The sequence below is a fragment of the Equus caballus genome, chromosome 29, assembly GCF_041296265.1.
Source record: "Equus caballus isolate H_3958 breed thoroughbred chromosome 29, TB-T2T, whole genome shotgun sequence".
In the NCBI taxonomy this organism is placed as follows: domain Eukaryota; kingdom Metazoa; phylum Chordata; class Mammalia; order Perissodactyla; family Equidae; genus Equus; species Equus caballus.
The window spans coordinates 5,368,436-5,391,079 of NC_091712.1; positions in this window are offsets into that span (position 1 = coordinate 5,368,436).

Consider the following 22,644-nt stretch of genomic DNA (forward strand, 5'->3'; position numbering starts at 1 on the left):
CTCCGGAATCATCTGCCGGACATGCCGGAACCAGCACTCAGACACACCAGAACCACGTGCCGGAGACGCCGGAAGCACCTGCGGGCTACGCCAGAACCTCTTGGACGACTCTCCGAAATGACCTGCCGGGCATGTTGGAACCATCTCTCAGACGTGCCAGAAGCACGTGGCGGACAGTCCGGAATCACCTGTTGGGCATACGCAACCACCTCTGACACGGACCAGAACCACGTGCCGTGCACGCCGGAACCACCTACCGGACAGACCGGAATCAACTTTTGGGCATGCCGGAACCACCTGTCAGATGTGCCAGAAACACGTGCCGGAGACGCCGGAAGCACCTGCCGAGCACGTCGCAACCACCTGCTCAACTCGCCTGAACCACCTGCCGGACACGCCAAAATCCCCTGCCCGCTACACCAGCACCACTTCGGGGACAAGCCGGAATCACGTGAGGGGCATGCCGGCACAGCCTCTCAGACTGAACCTCGTGCCGGGCACCACAGAACCACCTGCCGGACAGACCGGAACCACCTGCCGGACACGCCGGAACCACCGGCTCGACCCGCCGGAACGACCGCTGCACATGCAAAATCACCTGCCGGCTACGCCGGAAAAACTTGGCGAACACTCCGGAATCACCTGCCGGGCATGCCGGAACCACCTCTCAGATATGCCAGAACCACGTGCCAATGACCCCGGAAGCACCTGCCGAGCACGCCGGAACCACCTGCTCGACTCGCCAGAACCACCTGCCGGACACGCAAAAATCACCTGCCGGCTACGCCACAACCAGTTGGGGAACACTTCGGAATCACCTGCCGGGCTTGCTGGAACCACCTGCCGGTCATGCCAAAATCACCTGCCAACTACGCCAGTACCACTTGGCGGACACTGTGTAAACACCTGTCGGGCCGGCCGGAACCACATCTCAGACGTGCCAGAACCATGTGCATGAGATGCTGGAACCACACCCCGAACAGACGGAAATCACCTGCCAGACCCGTCTGAACAACCTGTCGAGCACGCCGGAGCCACCTATACGACTCGCCGGAACCACCTACCTGACATGCCCAAATCACCAGCTGGGTATGCCAGAACCACTTGGCGGACACTCTGGAATCATCTGCCGGACATGCCGGAACCAGCTCTCAGACACACCAGAACCACGTGCCGGAGACGCCGGAAGCACCTGCCGAGCATGCCGGAGCCACCTGCTCGACTCGCCAGAAACACCTGCCGGACACGCCAAAATCACCTGCCGGGTACGCCATAAGCACCTGGCAGACACGCCGAAATCACCTGTCGCGCATGCCGGAACCACCTCTCAGACGTGCCGGAAGCACGTGCCGGACACGCCGGAATCACCTACCGGACAGACCGGAACCACCTGCCGAGCACGCCGGAGCCACCTGTTCGACTCGCTGGAAGCACCTGCCGGACAGGCAAATATCAACTGCTGGCTATGCCAGAACCACCTGGGGGATGGTCCGGCATCACCTGCCAGCCATGGCGGAACCACCTCTCAGACGTACCAGAACCACCTGCCGGAGAAGCTGGAAACACCTCCTGGACAGTCTGGAACCACCTGCCGGCCAAGCCTGAACCACCTGCCAAGCACAACGGAACAACCTGCCAGACACGCCAAAATCACCTGCGTGTTATGCCAGAACCACTTGGAGGACTCTCTGGGATGACCTGCCGGGCATGCCGGAACCACCTCTCAGACGTGCCAGAACCATTTGGCGGACAGTCCGGAATCACCTGTTGGGCATGCGTAACCACCTCTGAGACGTACCAGAACCACATGCCGTGCAGGCTGGAACCACCTACCGGAAAGACCGGAATCACCTTTCGGGCATGCCGGAACCACCTGTCAGATGTGCCAGAAACACGTGCCGGAGACGCCGGAAGCACCTGCCAAGCACGTTGGAACCACCTGCTCAACTCGCCTGAACCACCTGCCGGACATGCCAAAATCACCTGCCGACTATGCCAGAACCACTTGGCGAACACTCCGGAATCACTTGCCGGGCATGCAGGAACCACCTCTCAGACATGCCAGAACCCCGTGCCAATGACCCCGGAAGCACCAGCCGAGCACGCCGGAACCACCTGCTCGACTCGCCAGAACCACCTGCCGATCACGCAAAAATCACCTGCCGGCTACGCCACAACCAGTTGGTGAACACTTTGGAATCACCTGCCAGGCTTGCTGGAACCACCTGCCGGTCATGACAAAATCACCTGCCAACTACGCCAGAACCGCTTGGCGGACACTGCGGAAACACCTGTGGGGCCAGCCGGAACCACATCTCAGACGTGCCAGAAACGTGTTCATGAGATGCTGGAACCACACCCCGAACAGACGGAAAACACCTGCCAGACCCGTCTGAACAACCTGCCGAGCACGCCGGAGCCACCAGCTCGACTCGCCGGAACCACCTACCTTACATGCCAAAATCACCAGCCGGGTATGCCAGAACCACTTGGCGGACACTCCGGAATCATCTGCCGGACATGCCGGAACCAGCTCTCAGACACACCAGAACCACGAGCCGGAGACGCCGGAAGCACCTGCCGAGCATGCCGGAGCCACCTGCTCGACTCGCCAGAAACACCTGCCGGACACGCCAAAATCACCTGCCGGGTACGCCAGAACCACCTGGCGGACACTCCGAAATCACCTGCCGCGCATGCCGGAACCACCTCTCAGACGTGCCGGAAGCACGTGCCGGACACGCCGGAATCACCTACCGGACAGACCGGAACCACCTGCCGAGCACGCCGGAGCCACCTGTTCGACTCGCTGGAACCACCTGCCGGACAGGCCAATATCAACTGCTGGCTATGCCAGAACCACCTGGGGGACGGTCCGGAATCACCTGCCAGCCATGGCGGAACCACCTCTCAGACGTACCAGAACCACCTGCCGGAGAAGCTGGAAACACGTCCTGGACAGTCTGGAACCACCTGACTGCCAAGCCTTACCACCTGCCAAGCACAACGGAACAACCTGCCAGACACGCCAAAATCACCTGCGTGTTATGCCAGAACCACTTGGAGGACTCTCTGGGATGACCTGCCGGGCATGCCGGAACCACCTCTCAGACGTGCCAGAACCATGTGGCGGACAGTCCGGAATCACCTTTTGGGCATGCGCAACCACCTCTGAGACGTAACAGAACCACATGCCGTGCAGGCTGGAACCACCTACCGGACAGACCGGAATCACCTTTCGGGCATGGCGGAACCACCTGTCAGATGTGCCAGAAACACGTGCCGGAGACGCCGGAAGCACCTGCCAAGCACGTTGGAACCACCTGCTCAACTCGCCTGAACCACCTGCCGGAAATACCAAAATCACCTGCCGACCATGCCAGAACCACTTGGCGAACACTCCGGAATCACTTGCCGGGCATGCAGGAACCAGCTCTCAGACATGCCAGAACCCCGTGCCAATGACCTCGGAATCACCAGCCGAGCACGCCGGAACCACCTGCTCGACTCGCCAGAACCACCTGCCGATCACGCAAAAATCACCTGCCGGCTACGCCCCAACCAGTTGGTGAACACTTTGGAATCACCTGCCAGGCTTGCTGGAACCACCTGCTGGTCATGCCAAAATCACCTGCCAACTACGCCAGAACCGCTTGGCGGACACTGCGGAAACACCTGTCGGGCCGGCCGGAACCACATCTCAGACGTGCCGGAAACGTGTTCATGAGATGCTGGAACCACACCCCGAACAGACTGATACCACCTGCCAGAACCGCCTGAACCACTTGCTGAGCATGCGGGAACCAACTGCTCGACTCACCGGTACCACCTCCCTGACACGCCGAAATCACCTGCTGGGTATGCCAGAACCACTTGGCGGACACTCCGGAATCATCTGCCGGACATGCCGGAACCAGCACTCAACACACCAGAACCACGTGCCGGAGACGCCGGAAGCACCTGCGGGCTACGCCAGAACCTCTTGGACGACTCTCCGAAATGACCTGCCGGGCATGTTGGAACCATCTCTCAGACGTGCCAGAAGCACGTGGCGGACAGTCCGGAATCACCTGTTGGGCATACGCAACCACCTCTGACACGTACCAGAACCACGTGCCGTGCACGCCGGAACCACCTACCGGACAGACCGGAATCAACTTTTGGGCATGCCGTAACGACCTGTCAGATGTGCCAGAAACACGTGCCGGAGACGCCGGAAGCACCTGCCGAGCACGTCGCAACCACCTGCTCAACTCGCCTGAACCACCTGCCGGACACGCCAAAATCCCCTGCACGCTACACCAGCACCACTTCGGGGACAAGCCGGAATCACGTGAGGGGCATGCCGGCACAGCCTCTCAGACTGAACCTCGTGCTGGGCACCACAGAACCACCTGCCGGACAGACCGGAACCACCTGCCGGACACTCCGGAACCACCGGCTCGACCCGCCGGAACGACCGCTGCACATGCAAAATCACCTGCCGGCTACGCCGGAAACACTTGGCGAACACTCCGGAATCACCTGCCGGGCATGCCGGAACCACCTCTCAGATATGCCAGAACCCCGTGCCAATGACCCCGGAAGCACCTGCCGAGCACGCCGGAACCACCTGCTCGACTCGCCAGAACCACCTGCCGGACACGCAAAAATCACCTGCCGGCTACGCCACAACCAGTTGGGGAACACTTCGGAATCACCTGCCGGGCTTGCTGGAACCACCTGCCGGTCATTCCAAAATCACCTGCCAACTACGCCAGTACCACTTGGCGGACACTGTGGAAACACCTATCGGGCCGGCCGGAACCACATCTCAGACGTGCCAGAAACGTGTTCATGAGATGCTGGAACCACACCCCGAACAGACGGATGCCACCTGCCAGAACCGCCTGAACCACCTGCTGAGCACGCCGGAACCACCTGTTCGACTCACCGGTACCACCTCCCTGACACGCCAAAATCACCTGCTGGGTATGCCAGAACCACTTGGCGGACACTCCGGAATCATCTGCCGGACATGCCGGAACCAGCTCTCAGACACACCAGAACCAAGTGCCGGAGACGCCGGAAGCACCTGCCGAGCATGCCGGAGCCACCTGCTCGACTCGCCAGAATCACCTGCCGGACACTCCAAAATCACCTGCCGGGTACGCCAGAACCACCTGGCGGACACTACGGAATCACCTGCCGCGCATGCCTGAACCACCTCTCAGACGTGCCGGAAGCACGTGCCAGACACGCCGGAAACACCTACCGGACAGACCGGAACCACCTGCCAAGAACGCCGGAGCCACCTGTTCGACTCGCTGGAACCACCTGCCGGACAGGCCAATATCAACTGCTGGCTATGCCAGAACCACCTGGGGGACAGTCCGGGATCACCTGCCAGCCATGGCGGAACCACCTCTCAGACGTACCAGAACCACCTGCCGGAGAAGCTGGAAACACGTCCTGGACAGACTGGAACCACGTGACGGCCATGCCTGAACCACCTGCCTAGCACGGCGGAACCACCTGACGGACACGCCAAAATCACCTGCGGTCTAGGCCAGAACCACTTGGACGACTCTCCGAAATGACCTGCCGGGCATGTTGGAACCACCTCTCAGACGTGCCAGAAGCACGTGGCGGACAGTCCGGAATCACCATTTGGGCATACGCAACCACCTCTGACACGTACCAGAACCACGTGCCGTGCACGCCGGAACCACCTACCGGACAGACCGGAATCAAATTTTGGGCATGATGGAACCACCAGTCAGATGTGCCAGAAACACGTGCCGGAGACGCCGGAAGCACCTGCCGAGCACGTCGCAACCACCTGCTCAACTCGCCTGAACCACCTGCCGGACACGCCAAAATCACCTGACCGCTACACCAGCAGCACTTCGGGGACAAGCCGGAATCACGTGAGGTTCATGCCGGCACAGCCTCTCAGACTGAACCTCGTGCCGGACACCACAGAACCACCTGCCGGACAGACCGGAACCACCTGCCGGACACGCCGGAACCACCGGCTCGACCCGCCGGAACGACCACTGGACATGCAAAATCACCTGCCGGCTATGCCGGAAACACTTGGCGAACAATCCGGAATCACCTGCCGGGCATGCCGGAACCACCTCTCAGATATGCCAGAACCACGTGCCAATGAGCCCGGAAGCACCTGCCGAGCACGCCGGAACCACCTGCTCGACTCGCCAGAAACACCTGCCGGACACGCAAAAGTCACCTGCCGGCTACGCCACAACCAGTTGGGGAACACTTCGGAATCACCTGCCGGGCTCCCTGGAACCACCTGCCGGTCATGCCAAAATCACCTGCCAACTACGCCAGTACCACTTGGCGGACACTGTGGAAACACCTGTCGGGCCGGCCGGAACCACATCTCAGACGTGCCAGAACCATGTGCATGAGATGCTGGAACCACACCCCGAACAGACGGAAAACACCTGCCAGACCCGTCTGAACAACCTGCCGAGCACGCCGGAGCCACCTGCTCGACTCGCCGGAACCACCTACCTGACATGCCCAAATCACCAGCCGGGTATGCCAGAACCACTTGGCGGACACTCCGGAATCATCTGCCGGACATGCCGGAACCAGCTCTCAGACACACCAGAACCACGTGCCGGAGACGCCGGAAGCACCTGCCGAGCATGCCGGAGCCACCTGCTCGACTCGCCAGAAACACCTGCCGGACACGCCAAAATCACCTGCCGGGTACGCCAGAACCACCTGGCGGACACTCCGAAACCACATGTCGCGCATGCCGGAACCACCTCTCAGACGTGCCGGAAGCACATGCCGGACACGCCGGAATCACCTACTGGACAGACCGGAACCACCTGCCCAGCACGCCGGAGCCACCTGTTCGACTCGCTGGAACCACATGCCGGACAGGCCAATATCAACTGCTGGCTATGCCAGAACCACCTGGGGGACGGTCCGGAATCACCTGCCAGCCATGGCAGAACCACCTCTCAGACGTACCCGAACCACCTGCCGGAGAAGCTGGAAACACGTCCTGGACAGTCTGGAACCACCTGCCGGCCAAGCCTGAACCACCTGCCAAGCACAACGGAACAACCTGCCAGACACGCCAAAATCACCTGCGTGTTATGCCAGAACCACTTGGAGGACTCTCTGGGATGACCTGCCGGGCATGCCGGAACCACATCTCAGACGTGCCAGAACCATGTGGCGGACAGTCCGGAATCACCTGTTGGACATGCGCAACCACCTCTGAGACGTACCAGAACCACATGCCGTGCAGGCTGGAACCACCTACCGGACAGACCGGAATCACCTTTCGGGCATGCCGGAACCACCTCTCAGATATGCCAGAACCACGTGCCAATGACCCCGGAAGCACCTGCCGAGCACGCAGGAACCACCTGCTCGACTCGCCAGAACCCCCTGCCGGACACGCAAAAATCACCTGCCGGCTACGCCACAACCAGTTGGGGAACACTTCGGAATCACCTGCCGGGCTTGCTGGAACCACCTGCCGGTCATGCCAAAATCACCTGCCAACTACGCCAGTACCACTTGGCAGACACTGTGGAAACACCTGTCGCGCCGGCCGGAACCACATCTCAGACGTGCCAGAACCATGTGCATGAGATGCTGGAACCACACCCCGAACAGACGGAAAACACCTGCCAGACCCGTCTGAACAACCTGCCGAGCACGCCGGAGCCACCTGCTCGACTAGCCAGAACAGCCTCCCTGACACGCCAAAATCACCTGCTGGGTATGCCAGAAGCACTTGGCGGACACTCCGGAATCATCTGCCGGACATGCCGGAACCAGCACTCAGACACACCAGAACCACGTGCCGGAGACGCCGGAAGCACCTGCGGGCTACGCCAGAACCTCTTGGACGACTCTCCGAAATGACCTGCCGGGCATGTTGGAACCACCTCTCAGACGTGCCAGAAGCACGTGGCGGACAGTCCGGAATCACCTGTTGGGCATACGCAACCACCTCTGACACGTACCAGAACCACGTGCCGTGCACGCCGGAACCACCTACCGGACAGACCGGAATCAACTTTTGGGCATGCCGGAACCACCTGTCAGATGTGCCAGAAACACGTGCCGGAGACGCCGGAAGCACCTGCCGAGCACGTCGCAACCACCTGCTCAACTCGCCTGAACCACCTGCCGGACACGCCAAAATCACCTGCCCGCTACACCAGCACCACTTCGGGGACAAGCCGGAATCACGTGAGGGGCATGCCGGCACAGCCTCTCTGACTGAACCTCGTGCCGGACACCACAGAACCACCTGCCGGACAGACCGGAACCACCTGCCGGACACGCCGGAACCACCGGCTCGACCCGCCGGAACGACCGCTGCACATGCAAAATCACCTGCCGGCTACGCCGGAAACACTTGGCGAACACTCCGGAATCACCTGCCGGGCATGCCGGAACCACCTCTCAGATATGCCAGAACCACGTGCCAATGACCCCGGAACCACCTGCTCGACTCGCCAGAACCACCTGCCGGACACGCAAAAATCACCTGCCGGCTACGCCACAACCAGTTGGGGAACACTTCGGAATCACCTGCCGGGCTTGCTGGAACCACCTGCCGGTCATGCCAAAATCACCTGCCAACTACGCCAGTACCACTTGGCGGACACTGTGGAAACACCTGTTGGGCCGGCCGGAACCACATCTCAGACGTGCCAGAACCATGTGCATGAGATGCTGGAACCACACCCCGAACAGACGGAAAACACCTGCCAGACCCGTCTGAACAACCTGCCGAGCACGCCGGAGCCACCTGCTCGACTCGCCGGAACCACCTACCTGACATGCCCAAATCACCAGCCTGGTATGCCAGAACCACCTCGCGGACACTCCGAAATCACCTGTTGCGCATGCCGGAACCACCTCTCAGACGTGCCGGAAGCACGTGCCGGACACGCCGGAATCACCTACCGGACAGACCGGAACCACCTGCCGAGCACGCCGGAGCCACCTGTTCGACTCGCTGGAACCACCTGCCGGACAGGCCAATATCAACTGCTGGCTATGCCAGAACCACCTGGGGGACGGTCCGGAATCACCTGCCAGCCATGGCGGAACCACCTCTCAGACGTACCCGAACCACCTGCCGGAGAAGCTGGAAACACGTCCTGGACTGTCTGGAACCACCTGCCGGCCAAGCCTGAACCACCTGCCAAGCACAACGGAACAACCTGCCAGACACGCCAAAATCACCTGCGTGTTATGCCAGAACCACTTGGAGGACTCTCTGGGATGACCTGCCGGGCATGCCGGAACCACCTCTCAGACGTGCCAGAACCATGTGGCGGACAGTCCGGAATCCCCTGTTGGGCATGCGCAACCACCTCTGAGACGTACCAGAACCACATGCCGTGCAGGCTGGAACCACCTACCGGACAGACCGGAATCACCTTTCGGGCATGCCGGAACCACCTCTCAGATATTCCAGAACCACGTGCCAATGACCCCGGAAGCACCTGCCGAGCACGCAGGAACCACCTGCTCGACTCGCCAGAACCCCCTGCCGATCACGCAAAAATCACCTGCCGGCTACGCCACAACCAGTTGGGGAACACTTCGGAATCACCTGCCGGGCTTGCTGGAACCACCTGCCGGTCATGCCAAAATCACCTGCCAACTACGCCAGTACCACTTGGCAGACACTGTGGAAACACCTGTCGCGCCGGCCGGAACCACATCTCAGACGTGCCAGAACCATGTGCATGAGATGCTGGAACCACACCCCGAACAGACGGAAAACACCTGCCAGACCCGTCTGAACAACCTGCCGAGCACGCCGGAGCCACCTGCTCGACTCGCCAGAACAACCTCCCTGACACGCCAAAATCACCTGCTGGGTATGCCAGAACCACTTGGCGGACACTCCGGAATCATCTGCCGGACATGCCGGAACCAGCACTCAGACACACCAGAACCACGTGCCGGAGACGCCGGAAGCACCTGCGGGCTACGCCAGAACCTCTTGGACGACTCTCCGAAATGACCTGCCGGGCATGTTGGAACCACCTCTCAGACGTGCCAGAAGCACGTGGCGGACAGTCCGGAATCACCTGTTGGGCATACGCAACCACCTCTGACACGTACCAGAACCACGTGCCGTGCACGCCGGAACCACCTACCGGACAGACCGGAATCAACTTTTGGGCATGCCGGAACCACCTGTCAGATGTGCCAGAAACACGTGCCGGAGACGCCGGAAGCACCTGCCGAGCACGTCGCAACCACCTGCTCAACTCGCCTGAACCACCTGCCGGACACGCCAAAATCACCTGCCCGCTACACCAGCACCACTTCGGGGACAAGCCGGAATCACGTGAGGGGCATGCCGGCACAGCCTCTCTGACTGAACCTCGTGCCGGACACCACAGAACCACCTGCCGGACAGACCGGAACCACCTGCCGGACACGCCGGAACCACCGGCTCGACCCGCCGGAACGACCGCTGCACATGCAAAATCACCTGCCGGCTACGCCGAAACACTTGGCGAACACTCCGGAATCACCTGCCGGGCATGCCGGAACCACCTCTCAGATATGCCAGAACCACGTGCCAATGACCCCGGAACCACCTGCTCGACTCGCCAGAACCACCTGCCGGACACGCAAAAATCACCTGCCGGCTACGCCACAACCAGTTGGGGAACACTTCGGAATCACCTGCCGGGCTTGCTGGAACCACCTGCCGGTCATGCCAAAATCACCTGCCAACTACGCCAGTACCACTTGGCGGACACTGTGGAAACACCTGTTGGGCCGGCCGGAACCACATCTCAGACGTGCCAGAACCATGTGCATGAGATGCTGGAACCACAGCCCGAACAGACGGAAAACACCTGCCAGACCCGTCTGAACAACCTGCCGAGCACGCCGGAGCCAACTGCTCGACTCGCCGGAACCACCTACCTGACATGCCCAAATCACCAGCCGGGTATGCCAGAACCACCTCGCGGACACTCCGAAATCACCTGTTGCGCATGCCGGAACCACCTCTCAGACGTGCCGGAAGCACGTGCCGGACACGCCGGAATCACCTACCGGACAGACCGGAACCACCTGCCGAGCACGCCGGAGCCACCTGTTCGACTCGCTGGAACCACCTGCCGGACAGGCCAATATCAACTGCTGGCTATGCCAGAACCACCTGGGGGACGGTCCGGAATCACCTGCCAGCCATGGCGGAACCACCTCTCAGACGTACCCGAACCACCTGCCGGAGAAGCTGGAAACACGTCCTGGACAGTCTGGAACCACCTGCCGGCCAAGCCTGAACCACCTGCCAAGCACAACGGAACAACCTGCCAGACACGCCAAAATCACCTGCGTGTTATGCCAGAACCACTTGGAGGACTCTCTGGGATGACCTGCCGGGCATGCCGGAACCACCTCTCAGACGTGCCAGAACCATGTGGCGGACAGTCCGGAATCACCTGTTGGGCATGCGCAACCACCTCTGAGACGTACCAGAACCACATGCCGTGCAGGCTGGAACCACCTACCGGACAGACCGGAATCACCTTTCGGGCATGCCGGAACCACCTGTCAGATGTGCCAGAAACACGTGCCGGAGACGCCGGAAGCACCTGCCAAGCACGTTGGAACCACCTGCTCAACTCGCCTGAACCACCTGCCGGACATGCCAAAATCACCTGCCGACTATGCCAGAACCACTTGGCGAACACTGCGGAATCACTTGCCGGGCATGCAGGAACCACCTCTCAGACATGCCAGAACCCCGTGCCAATGACCCCAGAAGCACCAGCCGAGCACGCCGGAACCACCTGCTCGACTCGCCAGAACCACCTGCCGATCACGCAAAAATCACCTGCCGGCTACGCCACAACCAGTTGGTGAACACTTTGGAATCACCTGCCAGGCTTGCTGGAACCACCTGCCGGTCATGACAAAATCACCTGCCGACTACGCCAGAACCGCTTGGCGGACACTGCGGAAACACCTGTCGGGCCGGCCGGAACCACATCTCAGACGTGCCAGAAACGTGTTCATGAGATGCTGGAAGCACACCCCGAACAGACGGATGCCACCTGCCAGAACCGCCTGAACCACCTGCTGAGCACGCCGGAACCACCTGTTCGACTCACCGGTACCACCTCCCTGACACGCCAAAATCACCTGCTGGGTATGCCAGAACCACTTGGCGGACACTCCGGAATCATCTGCCGGACATGCCGGAACCAGCTCTCAGACACACCAGAACCAAGTGCCGGAGACGCCGGAAGCACCTGCCGAGCATGCCGGAGCCACCTGCTCGACTCGCCAGAATCACCTGCCGGACACTCCAAAATCACCTGCCGGGTACGCCAGAACCACCTGGCGGACACTACGGAATCACCTGCCGCGCATGCCGGAACCACCTCTCAGACGTGCCGGAAGCACGTGCCAGACACGCCGGAAACACCTACCGGACAGACCGGAACCACCTGCCAAGAACGCCGGAGCCACCTGTTCGACTCGCTGGAACCACCTGCCGGACAGGCCAATATCAACTGCTGGCTATGCCAGAACCACCTGGGGGACAGTCCGGGATCACCTGCCAGCCATGGCGGAACCACCTCTCAGACGTACCAGAACCACCTGCCGGAGAAGCTGGAAACACGTCCTGGACAGACTGGAACCACGTGACGGCCATGCCTGAACCACCTGCCGAGCACGGCGGAACCACCTGCCGGACACGCCAAAATCACCTGCGGTCTAGGCCAGAACCACTTGGACGACTCTCCGAAATGACCTGCCGGGCATGTTGGAACCACCTCTCAGACGTGCCAGAAGCACGTGGCGGACAGTCCGGAATCTCCTGTTGGGCATACGCAACCACCTCTGACACGTACCAGAACCACGTGCCGTGCACGCCGGAACCACCTACCGGACAGACCGGAATCAACTTTTGGGCATGATGGAACCACCAGTCAGATGTGCCAGAAACACGTGCCGGAGACGCCGGAAGCACCTGCCGAGCACGTCGCAACCACCTGCTCAACTCGCCTGAACCACCTGCCGGACACGCCAAAATCACCTGACCGCTACACCAGCACCACTTCGGGGACAAGCCGGAATCACGTGAGGGGCATGCCGGCACAGCCTCTCAGACTGAACCTCGTGCCGGACACCACAGAACCACCTGCCGGACAGACCGGAACCACCTGCCGGACACGCCGGAACCACCGGCTCGACCCGCCGGAACGACCACTGGACATGCAAAATCACCTGCCGGCTATGCCGGAAACACTTGGCGAACAATCCGGAATCACCTGCCGGGCATGCCGGAACCACCTCTCAGATATGCCAGAACCACGTGCCAATGACCCCGGAAGCACCTGCCGAGCACGCCGGAACCACCTGCTCGACTCGCCAGAACCACCTGCCGGACACGCAGAAATCACCTGCCGGCTACGCCACAACCAGTTGGGGAACACTTCGGAATCACCTGCCGGGCTCCCTGGAACCACCTGCCGGTCATGCCAAAATCACCTGCCAACTAGGCCAGTACCACTTGGCGGACACTGTGGAAACACCTGTCGGGCCGGCCGGAACCACATCTCAGACGTGCCAGAACCATGTGCATGAGATGCTGGAACCACACCCCGAACAGACGGAAAACACCTGCCAGACCCGTCTGAACAACCTGCCGAGCACGCCGGAGCCACCTGCTCGACTCGCCGGAACCACCTACCTGACATGCCCAAATCACCAGCCGGGTATGCCAGAACCACTTGGCGGACACTCCGGAATCATCTGCCGGACATGCCTGAACCAGCTCTCAGACACACCAGAACCACGTGCCGGAGACGCCGGAAGCACCTGCCAAGCATGCCGGAGCCACCTGCTCGACTCGCCAGAAACACCTGCCGGACACGCCAAAATAACCTGCCGGGTACGCCAGAACCACCTGGCGGACACTCCGAAGCCACCTGTCGCGCATGCTGGAACCACCTCTCAGACGTGCCGGAAGCACGTGCCGGACACGCCGGAATCACCTACTGGACAGACCGGAACCACCTGCCCAGCACGCCGGAGCCACCTGTTCGACTCGCTGGAACCACATGCCGGACAGGCCAATATCAACTGCTGGCTATGCCAGAACCACCTGGGGGACGGTCCGGAATCACCTGCCAGCCATGGCGGAACCACCTCTCAGACGTACCCGAACCACCTGCCGGAGAAGCTGGAAACACGTCCTGGACAGTCTGGAACCACCTGCCGGCCAAGCCTGAACCACCTGCCAAGCACAACGGAACAACCTGCCAGACACGCCAAAATCACCTGCGTGTTATGCCAGAACCACTTGGAGGACTCTCTGGGATGACCTGCCGGGCATGCCGGAACCACCTCTCAGACGTGCCAGAACCATGTGGCGGACAGTCCGGAATCACCTGTTGGGCATGCGCAACCACCTCTGAGACGTACCAGAACCACATGCCGTGCAGGCTGGAACCACCTACCGGACAGACCGGAATCACCTTTCGGGCATGCCGGAACCACCTGTCAGATGTGCCGGATACACGTGTCGGAGACGCCGGAAGCACCTGTCGAGCACGTCGCAACCAGCTGCTCAACTCGCCTGAACCACCTGCCGGACACGCCAAAATCACCTGCCCGCTACACCAGCATCACTTAGGGGACAAGCCGGAATCACGTGAGGGGCATGCCGGCACAGCCTCTCAGACTGAACCTCGTGCCGGACACCACAGAACCACCTGCCGGACAGACCGGAACCACCTGCCGGACACGCCGGAACCTCCGGTTCAACCCGCCGGAACGAGCGCTGGACATGCAAAATCACCTGCCGGCTACGCCGGAAACACTTGGCGAACACTCCGGAATCACCTGCCGGGCATGCCGGAACCACCTCTCAGATATGCCAGAACCACGTGCCAATGACCCCGGAAGCACCTGCCGAGCACGCAGGAACCATCTGCTCGACTCGCCGGAACCCCCTGCCGGACACGCAAAAATCACCTGCCGGCTACGCCACAACCAGTTGGGGAACACTTCGGAATCACCTGCCGGGCTTGCTGGAACCACCTGCCGGTCATGCCAAAATCACCTGCCAACTACGCCAGTACCACTTGGCAGACACTGTGGAAACACCTGTCGGGCCGGCCGGAACCACATCTCAGACGTGCCAGAACCATGTGCATGAGATGCTGGAACCACACCCCGAACAGACGGAAAACACCTGCCAGACCCGTCTGAACAACCTGCCGAGCACGCCGGAGCCACCTGCTCGACTCGCCAGAACCACCTCCCTGACACGCCAAAATCACCTGCTGGGTATGCCAGAACCACTTGGCGGACACTCCGGAATCATCTGCCGGACATGCCGGAACCAGCACTCAGACACACCTGAACCACGTGCCGGAGACGCCGGAAGCACCTGCGGGCTACGCCAGAACCTCTTGGACGACTCTCCGAAATGACCTGCCGGGCATGTTGGAACCACCTCTCAGACGTGCCAGAAGCACGTGGCGGACAGTCCGGAATCACCTGTTGGGCATACGCAACCACCTCTGACACGTACCAGAACCACGTGCCGTGCACGCCGGAACCACCTACCGGACAGACCGGAATCAACTTTTGGGCATGCCGGAACCACCTGTCAGATGTGCCAGAAACACGTGCCGGAGACGCCGGAAGCACCTGCCGAGCACGTCGCAACCATCTGCTCAACTCGCCTGAACCACCTGCCTGACACGCCAAAATCACCTGCCCGCTACACCAGCACCACTTCGGGGACAAGCCGGAATCACGTGAGGGGCATGCCGGCACAGCCTCTCTGACTGAACCTCGTGCCGGACACCACAGAACCACCTGCCGGACAGACCGGAACCACCTGCCGGACACGCCGGAACCACCGGCTCGACCCGCCGGAACGACCGCTGGACATGCAAAATCACCTGCCGGGTACGCCAGAACCACCTCGCGGACACTCTGAAATCACCTGTTGCGCATGCCGGAACCACCTCTCAGACGTGCCGGAAGCACGTGCCGGACACGCCGGAATCACCTACCGGACAGACCGGAACCACCTGCCGAGCACGCCGGAGCCACCTGTTCGACTCTCTGGAACCACCTGCCGGACAGGCCAATATCAACTGCTGGCTATGCCAGAACCACCTGTGGGACGGTCCGGAATCACCTGCCAGCCATGGCGGAACCACCTCTCAGACGTACCCGAACCACCTGCCGGAGAAGCTGGAAACACGTCCTGGACAGTCTGGAACCACCTGCCGGCCAAGCCTGAACCACCTGCCAAGCACAACGGAACAACCTGCCAGACACGCCAAAATCACCTGCGTGTTATGCCAGAACCACTTGGAGGACTCTCTGGGATGACCTGCCGGGCATGCCGGAACCACCTCTCAGACGTGCCAGAACCATGTGGCGGACAGTCCGGAATCACCTGTTGGGCATGCGCAACCACCTCTGAGACGTACCAGAACCACATGCCGTGCAGGCTGGAACCACCTACCGGACAGACCGGAATCACCTTTCGGGCATGCCGGAACCACCTGTCAGATGTGCCAGAAACACGTGCCGGAGACGCCGGAAGCACCTGCCAAGCACGTTGGAACCACCTGCTCAACTCGCCTGAACCACCTGCCGGACATGCCAAAATCACCTGCCGACTATGCCAGAACCACTTGGCGAACACTCTGGAATCACTTGCCGGGCATGCAGGAACCACCTCTCAGATATGCCAGAACCCCGTGCCAATGACCCCGGAAGCACCAGCCGAGCACGCCGGAACCACCTGCTCGACTCGCCAGAACCAACTGCCGATCACGCAAAAATCACCTGCCGGCTACGCCACAACCAGTTGGTGAACACTTTGGAATCACCTGACAGGCTTGCTGGAACCACCTGCCGGTCATGACAAAATCACCTGCCGACTACGCCAGAACCCCTTGGCGGACACTGCGGAAACACCTGTAGGGCCGGCCGGAACCACATCTCAGACGTGCCAGAAACGTGTTCATGAGATGCTGGAACCACACCCCGAACAGACGGATGCCACCTGCCAGAACCGCCTGAACCACCTGCTGAGCACGCCGGAACCACCTGTTCGACTGACGGGTACAACCTCCCTGACACGCCAAAATCACCTGCTGGGTATGCCAGAACCACTTGGCGGACACTCCGGAATCATCTGCCGGACATGCCGGAACCAGCTCTCAGACACACCAGAACCACGTGCCGGAGACGCCGGAAGCACCTGCCGAGCATGCCGGAGCCACCTGCTCGACTCGCCAGAAACACCTGCCGGACACGCCAAAAGCACCTGCCGGGTACGCCAGAAGCACCTGGCAGACACGCCGAAATCACCTGTCGCGCATGCCGGAACCACCTCTCAGATGTGCCGGAAGCACGTGCCGGACACGCCGGAATCACCTACCGGACAGACCGGAACCACCTGCCGAGCACGCCGGGGCCACCTGTTCGACTCGCTGGAAGCACCTGCCGGACAGGCCAATATCAACTGCTGGCTATGCCAGAACCACCTGGGGGACGGTCCGGAATCACCTGCCAGCCATGGCGGAACCACCTCTCAGACGTACCAGAACCACCTGCCGGAGAAGCTGGAAACACCTCCTGGACAGTCTGGAACCACCTGCCGGCCAAGCCTGAACCACCTGCCAAGCACAACGGAACAACCTGCCAGACACGCCAAAATCACCTGCGTGTTATGCCAGAACCACTTGGAGGACTCTCTGGGATGACCTGCCGGGCATGCCGGAACCACCTCTCAGACGTGCCAGAACCATTTGGCGGACAGTCCGGAATCACCTGTTGGGCATGCGCAACCACCTCTGAGACGTACCAGAACCACATGCCGTGCAGGCTGGAACCACCTACCGGACAGACCGGAATCACCTTTCGGGCATGCCGGAACCACCTGTCAGATGTGCCAGAGACACGTGCCGGAGACGCCGGAAGCCCCTGCCAAGCACGTTGGAACCACCTGCTCAACTCGCCTGAACCACCTGCCGGACATGCCAAAATCACCTGCCGACTATGCCAGAACCACTTGGCGAACACTCCGGAATCACTTGCCGGGCATGCAGGAACCACCTCTCAGACATGCCAGAACCCCGTGCCAATGACCCCGGAAGCACCAGCCGAGCACGCCGGAACCACCTGCTCAACTCGCCAGAACCACCTGCCGATCACGCAAAAATCACCTTCCGGCTACGCCACAACCAGTTGGTGAAAACATTGGAATCACCTGCCAGGCTTGCTGGAACCACCTGCCAGTCATGCCAAAATCACCTGCCAACTACGCCAGAACCGCTTGGCGGACACTGCGGAAACACCTGTCATCCCAGCTGGAACCAATCTCAGACGTGCCAGAAACGTGTTCATGAGATGCCGGAACCACACCCCAAACAGACAGATACCACCTGCCAGAACCGCCTGAACCACCTGCGGAGCACGCCGGAACCACCTGCTCGACTCACCGGTACCACCTCCCTGACACGCCAAAATCACCTGCTGGGTATGCCAGAACCACTTGGCGGACACTCCGGAATCATCTGCCGGACATGCCGGAACCAGCTCTCAGACACACCAGAACCAAGTGCCGGAGACGCCGGAAGCACCTGCCGAGCATGCCGGAGCCACCTGCTCGACTCGCCAGAAACACCTGCCGGACACGCCAAAATCACCTGCCGGGTATGCCAGAACCACCTGGCGGACACTACGGAATCACCTACCGCGCATGCCGCAACCACCTCTCAGATGTGCCGGAAGCACGTGCCAGACACGCCGGAAACACCTACCGGACAGACCGGAACCACCTGCCAAGAACGCCGGAGCCACCTGTTCGACTCGCTGGAACCACCTGCCGGACAGGCCAATATCAACTGCTGGCTATGCCAGAACCACCTGGGGGACAGTCCGGGATCACCTGCCAGCCATGGCGGAACCACCTCTCAGACGTACCAGAACCACCTGCTGGAGAAGCTGGAAACACGTCCTGGACAGACTGGAACCATGTGACGGCCATGCCTGAACCACCTGCCGAGCACGGCGGAACCACCTGCTGGACACGCCAAAATCACCTGCGGGCTACGCCAGAACCACTTGGACGACTCTCCGAAATGACCTGCCGGGCATGTTGGAACCACCTCTCAGACGTGCCAGAAGCACGTGGCGGACAGTCCGGAATCACCTGTTGGGCATACGCAACCACCTCTGACACGTACCAGAACCACGTGCCGTGCACACCGGAACCACCTACCGGACAGACCGGAATCAACTTTTGGGCATGCCGGAACCACCAGTCAGATGTGCCAGAAACACGTGCCGGAGACGCCGGAAGCACCTGCCGAGCACGTCGCAACCACCTGCTCAACTCGCCTGAACCACCTGCCGGACACGCCAAAATCACCTGCCCGCTACACCAGCACCACTTCGGGGACAAGCCGGAATCACGTGAGGGGCATGCCGGCACAGCCTCTCAGACTGAACCTCGTGCCGGACACCACAGAACCACCTGCCGGACAGACCGGAACCACCTGCCGGACACGCCGGAACCACCGGCTCGACCCGCCGGAACGACCGCTGGACATGCAAAATCACCTGCCGGCCACGCCGGAAACACTTGGCGAACACTCCGGAATCACCTGCCGGGCATGCCGGAACCACCTCTCAGATATGCCAGAACCACGTGCCAATGACCCGGGAAGCACCTGCCGAGCACGCCGGAACCACCTGCTCGACTCGCCAGAACCACCTGCCGGACACGCAGAAATCACCTGCCGGCTACGCCACAACCAGTTGGGGAACACTTCGGAATCCCCTGCCGGGCTTGCTGGAACCACCTGCCGGTCATGCCAAAATCACCTGCCAACTACGCCAGTACCACTTGGCGGACACTGTGGAAACACCAGTCGGGCCGGCCGGAACCACATCTCAGACGTGCCAGAACCATGTGCATGAGATGCTGGAACCACACCCCGAACAGACGGAAAACACCTGCCAGACCCGTCTGAACAACCTGCCGAGCACGCCGGAGCCACCTGCTCGACTCGCCGGAACCACCTACCTGACATGCCAAAATCACCAGCCGGGTATGCCAGAATCACTTGGCAGACACTCCGGAATCATCTGCCGGACATGCCGGAACCAGCTCTCAGACACACCAGAACCACGTGCCAGAGACGCCGGAAGCATCCGCCGAGGATGCCGGAGCCACCTGCTCGACCCGCCAGAAACACCTGCCGGACACACCAAAATCACCTGCCGGGTACGCCAGAACCACATGGCGGACACTCCGAAAACACCTGTCGTGCATGCCGGAACCACCTCTCAGACGTGCCGGAAGCACGTGCCGGACACGCCGGAATCACCTACCGGACAGACCGGAACCACTTGCCGAGCACGCCGGAGCCACCTGTTCGACTCGCTGGAACCACCTGCCGGACAGGCCAATATCAACTGCTGGCTATGCCAGAACCACCTGGGGGACGGTCCGGAATCGCCGGCCAGCCACGGCGGAACCACCTCTCAGACGTACCACAACCACCTGCCGGAGAAGCTGGAAACACGTCCTGGACAGTCTGGAACCACCTGCCGGCCAAGCCTGAACCACCTGCCAAGCACAACGGAACAACCTGCCAGACACGCCAAAATCACCTGCGTGTTGTGCCAGGACCACTTGGAGGACTCTCTGGGATGACCTGCCGGACATGCCGAAACCACCTCTCAGACGTGCCAGAACCATGTGGCGGACAGTCCGGAATCACCTGTTGGGCATGCGCAACCACCTCTGAGACGTACCAGAACCGCATGCCGTGCAGGCTGGAACCACCTACCGGACAGACCGGAATCACCTTTCGGGCATGCCGGAACCACCTGTCAGATGTGCCAGAAACACGTGCCGGAGACGCCGGAAGCACCTGCAAAGCACGTTGGAACCACCTGCTCAATTCGCCTGAACCACCTGCCGGACATGCCAAAATCACCTGCCGACTATGCCAGAACCACTTGGCGAACACTCCGGAATCACTTGCCGGGCATGCAGGAACCACCTCTCAGACATGCCAGAACCCCGTGCCAATGACCCCGGAAGCACCAGCCGAGCACGCCGGAACCACGTGCTCGACTCGCCAGAACCACCTGCCGATCACGCAAAAATCACCTGCTGGCTACGCCACAACCAGTTGGTGAACACTTTGGAATCACCTGCCAGGCTTGCTGGAACCACCTGCCAGTCATGCCAAAATCACCTGCCAACTACGCCAGAACCGCTTGGCGGACACTGCGGAAACACCTGTCGGGCCGGCTGGAAACACATCTCAGACGTGCCAGAAACGTGTTCATGAGATGCCGGAACCACACCCCAAACAGACGGATACCACCTGCCAGAACCGCCTGAACCACCTGCTGAGCACGCCGGAACCACCTGCTCGACTCACCGGTACCACCTCCCTGACACGCCAAAATCACCTGCTGGGTATGCCAGAACCACTTGGCGGACACTCCGGAATCATCTGCCGGACATGCCGGAACCAGCTCTCAGACACACCAGAACCAAGTGCCAGAGACGCCGGAAGCACCTGCCGAGCATGCCGGAGCCACCTGCTCGACTCGCCAGAAACACCTGCCGGACACGCCAAAATCACCTGCCGGGTATGCCAGAACCACCTGGCGGACACTAGGGAATCACCTGCCGCGCATGCCGGAACCACCTCTCAGACGTTCCGGAAGCACGTGCCAGACACGCCGGAATCACCTACCAGACAGACCGGAACCACCTGCCAAGAACGCCGGAGCCACCTGTTCGACTCCCTGGAACCACCTGCCGGACAGGCCAATATCAACTGCTGGCTATGCCAGAACCACCTGGGGGACAGTCCGGGATCACCTGCCAGCCATGGCGGAACCACCTCTCAGACGTACCAGAACCACCTGCCGGAGAAGCTGGAAACAAGTCCTGGACAGACTGGAACCACGTGACGGCCATGCCTGAACCACCTGCCGAGCACGGCGGAACCACCTGCCGGACACGCCAAAATCACCTGCGGGCTACGCCAGAACCACTTGGACGACTCTCCGAAATGACCTGCCGGGCATGTTGGAACCACCTCTCAGACGTGCCAGAAGCACGTGGCGGACAGTCCGGAATCACCTGTTGGGCATACGCAACCACCTCTGACACGTACCAGAACCACGTGCCGTGCACGCCGGAACCACCTACCGGACAGACCGGAATCAACTTTTGGGCATGCCGGAACCACCTGTCAGATGTGCCAGAAACACGTGCCGGAGACGCCGGAAGCACCTGCCGAGCACGTCGCAACCATCTGCTCAACTCGCCTGAACCACCTGCCTGACACGCCAAAATCACCTGCCCGCTACACCAGCACCACTTCGGGGACAAGCCGGAATCACGTGAGGGGCATGCCGGCACAGCCTCTCTGACTGAACCTCGTGTCGGACACCACAGAACCACCTGCCGGACAGACCGGAACCACCTGCCGGACACGCCGGAACCACCGGCTCGACCCGCCGGAACGACCGCTGGACATGCAAAATCACCTGCCGGGTACGCCAGAACCACCTCGCGGACACTCTGAAATC